General features: G+C 30.1%; 1 pseudogene; it reads right to left on the bottom strand.

Moving 5' to 3' along the window:
• Positions 1–30: 30 nt before the first annotated feature.
• Positions 31–3,478, bottom strand: LOC129308257 (uncharacterized; annotated as a pseudogene).
• Positions 3,479–16,372: the final 12,894 nt, after the last annotated feature.

Below are 16,372 nucleotides of genomic sequence, written 5' to 3'. Positions count from 1 at the left end.
TCGTCCTAAAGGATAATAACTCATACGGTGTTAAAAATATAGCATGCATCAATGTTCATTTCACCCTTGCATGATTCATCAGTTCAGTGTAATAATACTCTTAATTAGAATCTGGCGTTTGCTCTCAAACATCATACAGAGCTTGGAAGCTGCTGCTTACTCAAGATTCAACTGCCTTGTTATTTATGGGACCTTTGTGTCTTATTTTTCTTGTCCTGCTGGGTTCCGGAATCACCAGAAATTCAAGTATAATCAGAAGAAATAGCAAAAGGGTTTTGAATTTCACTATTGGAATCAGCAGAAGATGAACTACCCTTTATCCATTGAAACCAAGAAGAAGATGGGGATTGTTCTGCTTGGTTCTCTAGATCTTCAGAAGTTGGACTTGAAGGGGCCGATGAGAACACTTCCAGTGGTGGTAATTCTTCAAACTTTGTGAAGGAAATCAATACTCTAACAGTAGGAATCACAGGGATTGCAACCTGACAACAGTGAAATAGTCACACATTCATCAATGACAAAAATAAGAAACAAAGTTGAACAAAGACAATTGAACCAGCCGACATATTCAAGAGTAAAAAACCAAGAAATAAAATATAAATGGCTCAGATCACGTTGGGAGAATTTCCCCTCAATTGGCCTTGACAACATTTGAGTTTGGTCCAGTAGGATATATCAAATAGTTTTATAAAACACAAATATCAATGGCTCATATTTGGAGAAAGGTCCAATGCAGATGGTAAATGGACTATTTCATCAAATTGTTTTCCTCAATACAAAAGATTTTACACCTGCATGGATGAAGCTGGCGGTACAGCATTTCAATAAACCTTTATATATTGTATAATTAAATCACACACGCACACCCAAAAAAACAAAGTTTCTTTCCTTTTGTTCTGACGGTGTATATATGCAAATGAAAAGTCATATAACCATGCAATCAGTTAAATGATATTATCCCAATCAATGTTATTTCATCGAATTTTCTGTGTTTCCTAGTGTTTTAACAACGCATATATTTATACAACCATGATGGGAAGTGGGAAATATGGAAATTCAAGCACTTGAAACAAAATTTTTCACAAGTTGACATTCTTGACAAGCAAAGTGATCAATGACAACCATATTCCTAAACGATTTTACGTTTGAAATATCTGGACAAGTGAGTAATGTTCAGTAGATGCCGTTTAAACGCAACATGCATTAACGGATAACATTCAAGTTGAATCTGAGCATCAAAGCCTTTACTCGCTTTTCAGGACTTCCTGTTATCTTTGAAAAAAGAAATCCATCTTTTACAGAAACAGTCCCTCTTTCAAGATTATGGACATCACTTTTTTTTTTTTCATCATACAGAGAAAAAACAATCAGCCCTAGTTTGTAATGGGCAGTGCATCAAGGAAAACCAGACGGAAACAAACTAAGTGAACTTAATCATATGAAAATTCCAATTTCTGATGAAGTAATATGAAAATACCAATATTTTCTGTAAGAAACATTAACCGAAAAATGCCCAGAGCGCAAACCTTGACTGGAAAGGTATCCTTCGTTAGTTTCGTCATAAGAATCTCTCTCAAACGACGAATTGCTTTAACTTTGTCTGCAAGAATGTCAAACAATGGCAACAATTCTTCAACCTTCAGAGGAAAGTCTGGTGAAAGCCATAGACTAGGCCTCATTCCTCGCTTAAACTCACTCTCACTACTTCCTTCCCTATCAAAACTGCTGCTATCAGAATTCTCAGAAGGTGCTTTAACGTGTCTTCCCTTCTCGTTCTCCTTTTCTTTCCTTCGTTCCTTTTTTTCTTTCTTTTCTGTTTTTCTATGATCTGACTCATTCTCAGTATTCAATTCCAACGAATCCATGTTTTGATCAAGTACAAGTTCCAGTTGCTTTCTTTCTTCCTCTGTTAAAATTTCTTCAGTATGATTACTCGCTTTTTGGTTTTCATTGGCGGACAACATGTCATCCGTTTTAGCTCCAGGGGCCTTTTCAGATTTGATGCTTACATGCACATTGCGCAAATCATACACCTTCGTTTTCCATGGCCCCACCATTTCCTTTCTCTTCTTTCGTCTCCATGTCAATTGCGGAGCAAGAAATGCCTGAGTCATATCAATTCTGATCTTTGGTTTTGATTCCCGAGACTTTTCATTGTAAATTTGTCGTATCCTATGATTACATAGTGGAGTGCCGGGAGATGAATTGCTCAAATAGACCTTATCTTTGTGTGCTATGATACAAAATGGTGACCCAGGCAGCTTGTTCCCATCTTCTAAGCCATCACCAAGGAAAAGAGCGCTTTGATCTGCCCTCTTTATTTTTAAACCGTCAAAACCAGCCAAAGTCATATCTGCCCTCATATTACCACCTCTTTTCCAAATTTTGTAAGTGTCAGAAGGTGCGATTTTTGAGATGAAAGGAATTACAGAACTCTCAAAATGAAACGTAATGTCCATATAGAAATCTCCCATCCTTTGCATGGTTGCTATATATCGAGGCAATCTTCTATGGAATTTTGCTTCAAAATGAAGATAAGAAAACCGAACCATGAGCCGACCAATTTTCTCTTCTTTATTGATGATTGCTTCTGTGAGAGCGCTCTATCCTTGTTTGTTCTTCAAGATTTTATTTGCACCCGCAACCAGAAGCATATCAGCGGCCATTACATCGCCCAGTTTTGCGGCCAAATGAAGAGGGGTGTCACGATTTGGAACACCACGGTGATCAACTACGGCAGAGATAGCCTCAGCCTTCTCTTCCTCAGCTATTGATTCTGCCTCACTTTGAATCTCATATGCGTTTCTAAGTCGTGGGAGACCTGCTAATATCTCTTTTAGCCCAGCACAATCCTTCAACAATAATGCCTTGTGCACGGGACTATGAGCATATTTTGAAACATCAATGTCCGCCATTTGTCAAGACTAGAAGACACCAACTTTCATCAATTAATAATCACAAGGACAAATGCATTCGATCATCAAAATCTAAGACTTACTATGTCCCGTCGAATCAGAGGAAATCAACAAATGGAAACAACCCTATCGGCAACCGTGGCTTAAATAATGCAGAACAATTCAGTTGCATGAAGAAGTGGGGAACAAAGAGCCTTCTGAAGCCGGATTAAACAAACCCAAGAACATGCATGCGGTATGGTTGATAGTTGCGTGAAGAACAATTCAGTGAATCAGTGATGGGAAATTCATGGAAAAATATTGGAGAACACGTTGTGAGGCGGGATTGGATGACGAAAATAGCAAAAATGAGGATTGTTCCGGACAATTTTCTCGGATCGGCGAAGAGAAATACACAGTTTTCTCAAATTAAGCCGCAACTTTCTAGGAAAATTTTCAAATTTGTTCTGCCTCGCAGAAAAGAAAAGAGAAGGAATTCAAATGAAAATCCATTTTCAACCCGCAATTGCGATGACGCTGCGTTTGACGATTAAAAAAAAAAAACATGCTTTAGGCTGTGTTTGGTTACCGAGGGAGAGGATGGAGGAGAATGTTTCCATGTCATCTTCGTTTGGTTTTGTTGAGAAGTATGAGAAGGAAAGGAGATTTTTAAGACTTTTTGTTTGGTTTTGTAGAAAGGACCAAGAGAGACAATAATTAATTTATAAAAAAAAACATAACTTCAAAGATTTTTATATTTTATTCATATTTTATTATAATTATTTGTATTTTTTTTATACTCTAAATCTCTACACTTTTATTTTTTAATATTTTAGATCCTTTCATAAATAAAGTGTAAGGATTTATAATACTGAAAAATAAAAGTATAGCAATTAGAATATTGAAAAAAAAGTACAAGAACTTATAATAAAATATGAGTAAAGTGCAGGAGCTCAAAGTTATTTTTTCTCAATTTATTATTATGCCTCGTATTTTATTTATTTTTACTTCTTTTCATATAAATCAATTTTCCATCTAAATTAATTATATGTCTTAATTCAAATTACATAGCTCAGTTTGTACTCTTGCACTTGTTGCCTTGTTGTTTGTCAAACGGTGCTGTTGAGAGTTCAAATGGAAGATGCAGAAATTAATGAATTATAAATAATTGAATCTTTGATATATAATGTACTTGAGGACAAGACCATAGAAAAGATGGTTAAATATTATGTTTTAACTATGTTATAATTAACTCTCCTAATATAACATCTCAAAAATTATTCCCTTGATTAATTTAGCTAATGAAGGATAAATATGTAAATTTAAATATAAATGAGTTCAAGGATATTTAGAGATATCTTTTGAGTTTGGCTTTAGCCTTTAGATTGAATTTTAAAAGTGAATTGGGTCACTCAAACTCAAATTATAGAAAAAATTGGATTTTGGCCTAGTACATTACGTTACCGCATAAAAATTTATGCTGTAGTATAATTCTCAAAATCAGTCTTTTTAAAAATGCAAAAACAAAGGAAAAAACCATAAAACGGAGGAAGGGCGACTAAGAGAGTATTTGCTTTGCTAGTACATCAACTTTTGGACATTTTAGAGGTGATTAGAGCTTGATTTCATTTAGGTATGCCTTTCTTTTCTCTTTTTCTTCTCTCTACACGTTTTGAAAGTGAGATTTAATGCTGAGAGATGATGATTTTCAAACCTAGGGCTATGTGTCTGAATCTATTAGTTTAAATAGGACTAATAGGAGTTTTTTAAATTGTTAAAGCTAGTTTTGATGAGTTTGAGCATCTTTAAACTTGGGCTCATTAGTATGGACAAAATTATGCCCTAAAGTACCATAAATAGTAGTGCTTAAGGTAAATGAATGCCATTGATATTGATTAAGGATTGTGTTAATGTTAGTTAAAGTTAATGGGAGCTAATATAATAATTAAACTCAAGAATTGAGAGTTTTGGGTGATTAAAGTGTTTAAATTTGAGAGTTGGAAGAGAGTGATTCATGACATTAATGATGACTTTGGATTGTTAGATGGTATATTAGTAAGTATTTAAGTTGTTGAAAGCTAAATGAATTAATGAACTCATTGGATGTGAGGTTGATCTTGTAGTTGAGAAGTTTAGTTATTAAAGCATGAAATTAGATGCTGGAAGTGATGATTTTGATGATTATTAGTGATGGATATTAATGTTAATTGTAGATTAACCTCACAAAGCATTGGTGAGCTTGATTTTAGCTCGAAAGGCAAGTTATGATTAAGGGGTAACCTTTGATCTCTCAAAAGTTAAGGTAACTGAGAGAAATTTAGTTTGTACATTTGCTTGATTAATTCATTATATGTGAAAAGACTTATTTAAAAACCTTGATATATTATGAAACCTTATTTGATGCATGTTATGGCAACATGAATAAGTTTATATGATGTGATGAAATCGATATGATTGACATTTGTGATAAATATATGTTATATATTATTGTTGTTATAAGTATATATTAAAGTGTATAAAGGTGCCTGCGAGAAAGGAAAATTGTGAATTAAGACTTGTGTTGTGTATGATTGTGTTCATGATATTAATAAACATGATATGATGAGATAGATGTCAATAAAAGTTGCATGCTATTGGTGAGTATGAATTTGCATGCTATATGTTAAACATTTGTGCATGGCATGATCATATGAGGTGAGAGTTCACTTATAGGGAGAGGAATAGATGTTATAAATTCACGTGGTATTGGCGGCTTACCATTGGAATAGGAAGCTAGCCAAACTGCCACCTATTAAAATTGAGAGGCAGTCATTTTCCCATTATTGTATAGGGATTGTCTCACTTATTCTTTGAGATATTTGAATCTACCTAGTCTTCACCGATTCATAAGGAAGTTAGATTAGGGGCATGACACCTCATGGTTATTAGTATTGGGGGAAACCGTATCACACAAGTGAGTTATAGTAGCCTTGATCGAGCAACTCCTCAATAGTGGAAGGCATGGAAAGTCCAAGTTTATGGATATAGCCTACTAAATAGCCATTAGTTTCATGTCGAAAGTATTAGGAGGGTATAAGGTTGGCATTGATCATGCATATCATATCCCAACCATATGGTTGTTATTATTGTGGTCTGGCATAATTTGATAAGAGCATATGATTGTTAGTATTGTGACCCCATATATGTTTTGATGCATATCATTATATGACCATATGGTTGTTATTTTTGTGGTCTTGCATGTTTCATAAATGGCATATGGTTATTACTGTTGTGACCTTTACATGCTAAATAATCTAATGTCATATGATTGCTAGTTTTGTAACTGGATGAATTACCTAGTTTAACATGTGAACACACTTTATTTGATTATACCACTTACATCACTATAATTAATTAACATGTATCTGTATATACTAAATTAACATTAATTACTGAGTGGTTGTACTCACTTCTCATTTAACATTTCATAGATGCTAGCTCTGGTTGAGACAAGAGAAAGGCATATGAGGTTTAAGAATTAAATTTTTTACTGTAATGCCTCAATTACTTTTGATTAATATGTAATTGTCATGATATTGCCAACTAAGATGTTCATATTTTGTTATACTTGCATTATTGAATATTGAGTATTAAAATGTGTATTTTGGGCCCTAGTATGTGTGGTATCTTTTTAGTTGAGATATTAGAGTAAGGCCAAAATACATTTGCAACTAAGGAGTGAGTATATTTGTGAATGATGGTGATATAGGTGTGAAATTACATGATTTAGCTCCCCTTTGTGTTTTTATGATCAAGAAGTTGAGTAGTGAAAAGGTAATATATGTATTGTTTGATTGTTGTGGTGTATTACACATGTCCGTTATAGTTCATTAAGTATAATCTAAGGGTTGGTTTATGCTTTTGGCACTTGAATTAAGTTTTAGACACTTTAGTTATGTTTTGAAAGCATAAAGGAGTGAGTTTGTATTTTGGTATCCAACTTTTGATTAAGTAATGATTTAAATATAAAACTAGTATTATTAGCTAGAGCTTAAAGAAAACTTTCTGTAGACACTTAAATCATCTCAATCGGACATCAAACGGAGATTTGATGTTCGTCAAAATTTGGTTAGAAAATCTACTATATTTATGTCGCAACATAAAATTTTATATATTGCAGCATAATTGTGCTACAATCAGTTTTTGCTATTTTGACCTTAATTTGGTAATATCTTACCTTATATGATGTTCATGCTTTCACATGGATCTAAATCCTCTCAGCGTCTGAATTTTGCCCTTAGGATTTATATCCAATGATCTATACTTTGGCACATCATTCTATATTAAAATAATTTAATTTTTTAAAAAATAATTTTTTCTTTAAATTTTTTATTTTCTATTTTCAAAACTTATTTTAAAAATTTATTTTACAGATTTTTGTAAAGAAACTTATAGTCTGGCTTATTTAAATTCTTACCAAATCTATTTAATAAAAATTTATTTCAAAAACATACAAAGCAAGCATTCAAATTTTGGCTTGACCTTGTTCTAAAAAATTTTTCTTTAGACTTTTTAAGCATATTTTTATTAAGTAGGTTAGGCCAGAGTTTGAAAAAGCTAGACTTTAGGTCTCTGCTTAAATAAGTCAGGCCAAAATTTAAGGTAGGCTTAATCTGTAGATTTTCTTAAATAGATTTTTTTAAATATGTTAAGCTAAAATTTAAATAAGTTAGATTGTAGGTCCCTGTACAAAAATATACAAAATAATTTTTTGAAATAAGTTTTGAAAATAGAAAATGGAAAAAAATCTAAAGAAAGAATTATTTTTTTAATTAAATTATTTTAATATAAGATGATATGGTAAAGTATGGAACATTAGATATGGATCCAAAGGCCTAAATTGAGATATTGAGGGACATTGAGAGGATCCAGATCTGCTTCTGCATACATGCTTTATTTTGATTCTGTTTTTTAAAATGAATTTATAGCATTTTAAGTTTATAAATTTAAGATTCCATTTATATAAATTTTACAAACTTGATAATTCATTTGGGTTATTCTTATGATTATCTCAAATTGTGGAGTTAATTGTGAATTAGTAAGGATGACCTTACACCTAATATAACTACGGTTCCCTAACGAGACAACTATTAACTGAAAAGGAGAATACAAATAAAAAAAAACTAAACCATGTTGAATACAGTGGATCGTACACTACGCTTCTCCAACTTCATTGTGCAAATTATTTTTGACATGCCACCTTTGACAATGCCGACAACTAAGTCATTTGAGATGGAGCAGTGAAGTTCTTTTTCCTTGCAAAATGATCTATCAAACATGGAGGTTGAAAGAGTCCAATGCTTGGGCTTTAGGCTGTTGCAGGAGCTTCCTACTTAGTTCATATGGCTGATCGATGAACAGTCAGAAAATACCAAAGCCGTGATGGTGCTAGTAATCTCTCCGTCGCTTCCTCATAAACTTTTAGTCAAGCAAATCACCAAAGCCATCTCAGAGTGTGGATTCCTCCTTGTCACCCAATGACGGATCTAGAAAAATCAATTTATGGGAAGCAAAATTTGTACATAAGATAAATATTAATATTATTACTAATTTAATTATAATTTTTATTAAATTATATTAAATATAAATTTTATTAAAATTAAATGCTATTAAAGAACTATACATAAAATATAAAATTATATCTATTGGAATTCTATTTTTCATTTAATTAATACAACTTAAGTCTCCTATGTTTTCAATAATAAAGGTGAGTTCAATTGAGAAGGATTTAATTCATGATCCCTTAGGATCTGTCTCATTTAAACTTTTATGTGCAAACAAGATTTAACTCTTTTGTATAGTGTACTTTTTTTGTGATAAAATTTTCAATTTAAACATACAATCAGAGAAAACTATTTTTTAAACTATTACTCCCTTCTTTTTAAAACTTTTATGTAATGTTAAAACACATAGATAAGACCTTGGTCAAATAAACTTTTTAAGAAATTAGTGAAATTTTTTATGAGACCACATGAATTTTATTTTCTTTTTTGAGGGGGGAGGGGCAGATGGGGGCAAATAAAATATTTAGAGTTACTATGTATATTTTTTTCTAAGCTTGTGAGGGCAATTGCCCCCTCCATATTACAAGTAGACCCATCCCAATTGTCACCGATCATGGAACCATGAAATACTACCAACATTGATCGACTGATTGTAAAAGCTTGGCCAGCAATTCTCCGTTCTCCCCTATAAAGAGAAAAGGCTCATGCAAATGACCCCTGACTCCACCAAGAGCTTTAGAGGCTATAACATCAAGATGACTAACAATTTAGAGCGTGAAATCAAATGAACAATAAAGGAATATAACAAAATGTTGGATAAATTAGTCAAGAAATTTGGAGCCCATTCAAAAAAACCCTAATTCAAAGGAGAGAAGGAAAGATTCTAAAATTTCTTTAACAAAATGAGGGACTGATACTATTTTCTCTCCCCTCAAACCAAACACACTCTTAAACAAACGGTAGAATAAAATTGGAGAGAGATATCTCTTCTTCCCTTGCCATTCTCTTTTTAGGAGAATGTCTCCTTAAGAAAGATCTTCTTTTTCATTACTTTCCCTTTTTCTCCTTTTCTCTTCATCACTGCTAGATCAAAATTTTTCAATAATTTAAATTTAATTTTTGATAAAATATATAAATAAAATATTATAGTTTAAATTGTTTAAATTAAATTTTAGCTATTCAAATTTATTTATATATTTTTATAAAATTAAAATCATATTTTTATAAATAAAATAATTTTTTATAAAAAATTAAATCTAAGCCATTAAAACTTCAATCTAATGGTGAGGAGAGAAATGGAGAGTAAGGGGATGGAGAGACTCCTCTTCTGTCTCCATTTCCCTTAGTCATCATTTCCCTCGTTTTTCTTTTATTAGTGTGTTTGGGTTAAAATATAATTTTTGCCACAAGCCTAACTATTTGGGCTAAAAATTATAATTTTGGCTTAAGTTCATGAGTCTTCTAGTAAAAAAAGTAATTGTTTGCTATAAAAATGGATCAAAATGGTAAAGAATGAAGGAAGTTATGTGAAAAACTACATCTAATAGCCTAAAAATAGAGCATGGAGCCTTGAAAACACTACCACCTTATGCTTATAAAATGAAAGTCACCACACACACACACACCTCTTCAAATATACAAATGTCTCTATGCAATCTCTTTAAACATTTCAACAACTTAAATCTACTTGCCCGGTGTAAAACTCAAACCTTAACATGGCTCATCCTTTACTTTACCTAGCATGACTACGACTAAGCAATGAGTGAGAAGAGTTAGCTTGAAAGGCTACTTGTAGCCCATCCCATTTTGCACAAAATAGGCTAGGCCAGCTCATACTCGTATGCGGCTTATCTCAGCCTGTTTGAAAATGGGCTAGGCAGGCTAAGTATGGGTCTAGGCAAGCTGGCTAGCTCGTTTTGTTCAAGCAATCCTTGTTTTAAGAAACATAGCATTTTCAATGGAACCACAAACATTAATAGTGGGAGCATTCAATTAATGAGATGAGTTTAAACTATATTTTTTTTATAAAATTGTTCATCTCTTTGAAATACTAATAAAACCAACATGTATATATTATCAATATTCATTTAGATTTTGACCAAGAGATCTTTTAATCATTCAAATTTTACAACAGGTGAGAATACGTTATAGAAATAAAAACACCCAACATTGAGAAACATTAAAGGGGGAAAAACTTTTAACTACTCAGCTTAGATTGCCACTACAAAAATAAAGTTTATCACAGAGTCTATTAGTCTTATAACCGTGCACTTTCTTAGCTTTGAAACATATTATTGATAAATATAAACAAAGGATCAAAACTTCAACTTACTTAAGTAAAAATAGATTAAAGTCAAGACTCAAGAATGGAATCACACCTTAGACACAATGCGGGTGACGGAGTGTATAGAAGAAGGGATTGAAAGAGTATGGATGGTGTAAGTGGCTGAAAGTTTTAGAGAACTATTATAATAGTTTGAACAAAGAAATGTGAGCTCAACAATGAGTGACAAAGACGAGTGACGACAAGCTCGACAACAAGGGAGCTCGTGTTTGCAGTTCAGTCTTCTAGTTCTAAATCTATTGATGATGAGTAATAATATAAGGAGAGATGAGTAGACGAGACTTAAGAGTTGAGAGATCTAAGAGACTGAGAGAACGAGGGTGGCCAATAACACTAACAATCACAAGTGTGTGAATTGGAGCAACCATACTTGTTACTTATGTGGTTAATTTTTTTTAATAAAGAAATCTTTAAACAGGCTAAGACAGGCAGCTTGAGGGTAGAGATAGGAAAACAAGTGGGTTTGACCTTTAAAGGCCTAAGCCTTAAAGCTTGATTAATTTTGATTAAATCTTAAGGCCCAGCCCTTATTGATAGGGCTCAGGGCCAAGCTTCAAAGCTCGATTTTAAAAAAATAAAAAAATTAATATTATAATTTAATGTTGTTCTTCTAAAAATTAATTTAATTTAATATCATAATATTTATCATTAATCATTATAATTTAATTTTAAAATTTAACAAAAAAATAAATCAAGGTCTTACATCATCTAGAAAATAAATAAAAGATTTAAAAGTCTAAATACATGTTAGTTGATGCCATCATAATTCACAATAAAGTTTTAGAAGCAAATAAACGAGGCATATTAATATAATCCTCATAGAATAAGATGAGGGATCAAAATTTTTAAATCAAATTAAAATATCAAAAGCAAGCATTAAATTGAAATCTCAGATATTCATAGCCTAAAGAAAAGGTTTATATTGAAGCCAAAATAATATAATGCTGAGAGGGAGACATTGAGTCAAGAGACGCTGAGACAAGAGACGAGAGGAAGAGGCGAGTCGAGAGATGGAGAGAGCTAAAGGGAAAGCAGAGCTATGAGAGGGAGAGGTGAGACAACTAGAGGAAATGAGAGGGCGAGAAGGATAGATTGGGTTGAGAGATAAAGAGAGAGACAGAACTTGGAATAATGAAATGCTTAGGGTTTTTCTCATTTGCCAACGGTACGCTTCAATGTAAAAAGGGGAAAAATAGAACAAGGCTTAGAGGCCTGCCCAAGCTTGAGCTTTTTTTTCAATGCTTATTAAGGTCGAGTGTAGAACCCTGATTACCTTAAAAATCTCATACTTTTCAAGCCTAAACTCTTATTTAGATAGGGCTTTTAAGCTTGGCCTTATTCCCAACTTTACCTAAAGGGTAACCCATAGCTCGTCTCGCCCATTTAAATCAAACACAGGCTACCTCGTTATTTTAACCTGCTTGCTTTTTCTTTTCTGGGCCCATTTTAGCCTGCCTATTTAGATTGGGTATGGGTGAGCTTTATAGGTTGCAGGTTATTTGTTCACCCCTAAGTGCAACTCCTTTTATCTTTTAATAGATTTGGCATAGCACCCTTAGCGCATCACACATCCAACAGAGATTATAAGTTCTCTAGCAACTAGTAGAACATTAGCTTTTAACACAACAATAGTAAAAGTGTGCTAGCACTTTTTGTTTTAGCTTTTCATCTTTTATTTCATGTAATTTATTTTTTTATCATCATTAATATCATGGTCACTCTCACCGCACAAGTCTCACAAATTTCTCTATATTTATTTATCCATTCCCTTTACTTTTAAGCACTTGTATTTGAAAAAAATGTGGTGAAGGATCCCAAGAACTCATCATTTGATTTTAGAAGTCAGGAATCACGTCTTTTAAGAACACGCTCTTTTGACACGCTGGGGCAACCAAAAACAATGTAAACACAGTTTTAGAGTAATGTTTTTCAATAGTTTTTATAAAAAAAATTAATAATAATCTTATAAAAAATTAAATCTAAACTGTTGAAAAGTTTTAATCTAAAGGTGACGAGGAGAAAATGAGAAAAATGGAGAATAGAGGAAAAAGGAGACACTCATCTCCCCCTCTTTCTAATTTCTAGCCATTAAAATAATATTTGGATAATTTAAATCTGATCTCTTATAAAATATTTTATTTTAATTTGTTTTACTGTATTTTTATTTCTTCATATTAACTTTTAAAAATTTAAATTTTATTATTTATATTTTTTTATAATTTAAAATTTTAATAAATTTTTTATAAAAGATTAAATATGAGCTATCCAAATCTTGATCTAATAACTATAAAGAAAAAAGGAAATAGGATTCCCTTCTCATCCTCTTTCCATCCTCTTTTTTTTTTCCCTAACAATTAAGATTAATATTTTGAACGCTTTATATTTAATCTTTTATAGAATATTTCATTTTATTAGATTTTTTTGGATATTTTAATATATTCAAATTAATTTTTATCAGTTTGACTTTAATTATCTGTCTTCTCTCATAATTTAATATTTTAATAATAATTTGGTAAAGTATATTTTTAATCCTTTAATTGTATATAAAATTTTAATCTGATCCTTAATTTTATAAAGTATATTTTTAATCATTTAATTTTAACATTGTTAGTTTTAAATGACTATTTTTTGTGTCAATTATTATTATTTTAAATTATTTAAACTCTAATTTGCCAACATTTAAAAATATTTTGTCAATATTTAAAAGTTAAATGTAAAAATTTATTGAGATGAAACTAACAATGTTAAGATTTAAGGATTAAAAAGATATTTTATAAAATTAAAAAATAAAAATAAAATCTTGTATAAAATTAAAGGATTAAATGTATACTTTAGCCTAATAATTTTAAAATAAATTAAATCAAGCTTGTCTAAATCTTGATTTAATGATTAAAAAAATGAAAGGTGATCAAAAAGAAAGAGGAGAGAATTCCCAAAAAAAAAAGGATGAGAGTGTTCTATTTTTTCAAGACTTAATAAAATAAATATGTTTTCATACACATTATTTCAAGATTGAAACTTGGTCATTTCTTACATCCATCAACTCAAGTTTTCATAAGATTGAAAGGTCATTGCATGATCTTAATACACACACACATATATATATGGAGAATTACATATAAATCAAAATCTAATATAAAAAATTAATTATCTATAAATCCTTACCACATATAAATATTAAATAGTGAAGTTTGACTTGTAAATAAATTTAAAAAATAATTAATTTTTTTATTTGAGACTTTGTTATATCTATTTCACACACACACATACTTCATTCATTTAAAATGTAATACATTTTTAATTAAATCTTATCCCCAATAAAATAGTTAATTATCTTTAAGCTAACTTTTTTTTCATATTCACCTCTATTTAATAGGGTATCTCACTCTAAAATAAATATAAAGTAATTTATTTAATAGGGGTATTTGAAAAAGGGGTAATGATTATATTTTAAAAGAATAAAAATATTTTATATTTTTAAATGGAGAGAGTAACTGATAAGAAGTCCACATAAAAATTAAACAGAAGATGAAGGAGGCTATTAATAATCAGTAAATGATAAAATAACATTATCCACTACGAGTTACTCTATTTTTAATTTATTGATATATTGATTGATTTAAATAATTTGATCTACTCTGTAATAAAAATGAAAAATTACTTTGAACATATCTAAATTATTCAACTTAACATTCTCATGTAATTATCACGCAGTCCAGATTCTTAGTTTTTCATTAGGCCAGGTCTCTCCTCCATACCATCTTAAATGGATTCAGGAGTGTATTTTGTTTTTACTTTCTAAATTTACATCTGGAAACATTGTCTGACATCTTTAAGCGGGCGTGCATTCATATATAAAGGAAAGTGGTAGAAAAATTTCTTTCAAATATACAAATAATAAAATTTTTTAAGAAATGTCATAATTATTCTCAAATCTCTGTAAACTTTTTTAATATTAATAATTTTTTATAATTAAAATATCCTTAGTTTAAAATAAAAAAGGAATAGCCCTAGCTTTCAAAAAACTAAATATTAGTAACTACTTTAATTTAAATAATGACTATTTTCAATGACTAAAACAACAAAAGCAATTACAACTTTTCTTGTACAAATTACAAAAGCAATAACTATTTTTTTTCTGACAATGATTAAAGCAAAACAATCAATTATAACTTTTCCTATATAAATTTTTTATTCACTAAAGTTCAAATATTATAAATATCTATAACTCCTTTAATTTAAATAATGAATACTTTTTTTTTTGACAATGACTAAAACAAAACAAGCAATCACAACTTTTCTTGTGCAAAAATTTTGATTAACTAAAATTTAAGTATTGTAAATATTCATAATATTTTAATTTAAATAATAACCATGATATTTCAAGGGACCTCATTGTCATTTGTACATTTTATAAGGATTTTTCTGTCATTTACATATTGACGGTTATTTTATCCCAAAAAAAAACAAAGAGAAACATAATAAATATAGTTTATCAAAAACCTCATTTGAACAATAAATAAATAAAAAATTCTAATAAATGCTACTCTTTGTTCTAAATTATAAGATAATTCAAAATAAAATTTTGCAAATTAATAAAACTCAATGATGACACGTTACAAACTTACATTTTTAAAATAAAACTATAAACTTTTAAAAATACTTTTTACAAACTTAATCATTACACTACAATATCATTTTAATTTTATTTTCACTTGAAAAGTAATATTAGAAAAGTATCATTAATGAAATTTTAATTTTCTTAAATTATCTTATATTTTGGGACAATGTAATATCTCAAAAACTATCTTATAATGTAGGATGGATAGAATACTATTTACAAACCATTCAAACTTATTACTAAAATTTCTGTAAAATCTACGCTAGCCACTATTTAAATTGCATCAATCATATGTATATTTTTAAAAAAGTTAATCATTTGGTGATATATTTTTAAATTGATTGCATTAAATTTTAACTTGACTCAATTGTAATTTAATTTTTAAATTTTTTTTCTTAATGTAATACAGTCTTATAGTTTTAGCCATTTAAACATTATTTCCTGAGTTGATTGCCAAAAAAAAAAAAAACCTTTAGTTCCAAAGTTTTAATGACAACTATATTCTTTATAATTTTATTTTTTAAAATGTAAAAACCAACATTTTAAATAAATAAAATTATAGGCACCGAGATGGCCAAAAAAATTTAAGCATTGAGTTCTAATCAAAATAAAATTATAGGAATTAGGTTACACTTGTGTAGACCAAATGGTTATTAAAAAAAAATCAATAATAACAATTATTAGTTTATTACTCAATCTTCCATAAAACTCACAATAGTTGCTATTTAGAATTTTGGTCAAATTGCTTAAAAATTGATTAAATGAACCTAAGCCAATCATAACCGAGAGATCAAACCAATAGACCTGCACACGGCATATGTATTTGGAATTCCATAATCTCACTCTTGCTGTGTCTCATACAATAAAAATTGCATTTTAGACTATATCTACTACATAGAAGAAAAATCCATGAGTTCCGTGTGTTTAGTGTGCACATGCGTGTTACCAACTTATAAAACTACGCAAAGAA

The sequence above is a fragment of the Prosopis cineraria genome, unplaced genomic scaffold (assembly GCF_029017545.1).
Source record: "Prosopis cineraria cultivar Desert tree isolate PC_DT_omini unplaced genomic scaffold, ASM2901754v1 PC4, whole genome shotgun sequence".
Lineage (NCBI taxonomy): Eukaryota > Viridiplantae > Streptophyta > Magnoliopsida > Fabales > Fabaceae > Prosopis > Prosopis cineraria.
Note: the sequence above shows the minus strand (reverse complement) of the source record. Positions and strands in the feature narration are given on the sequence as shown.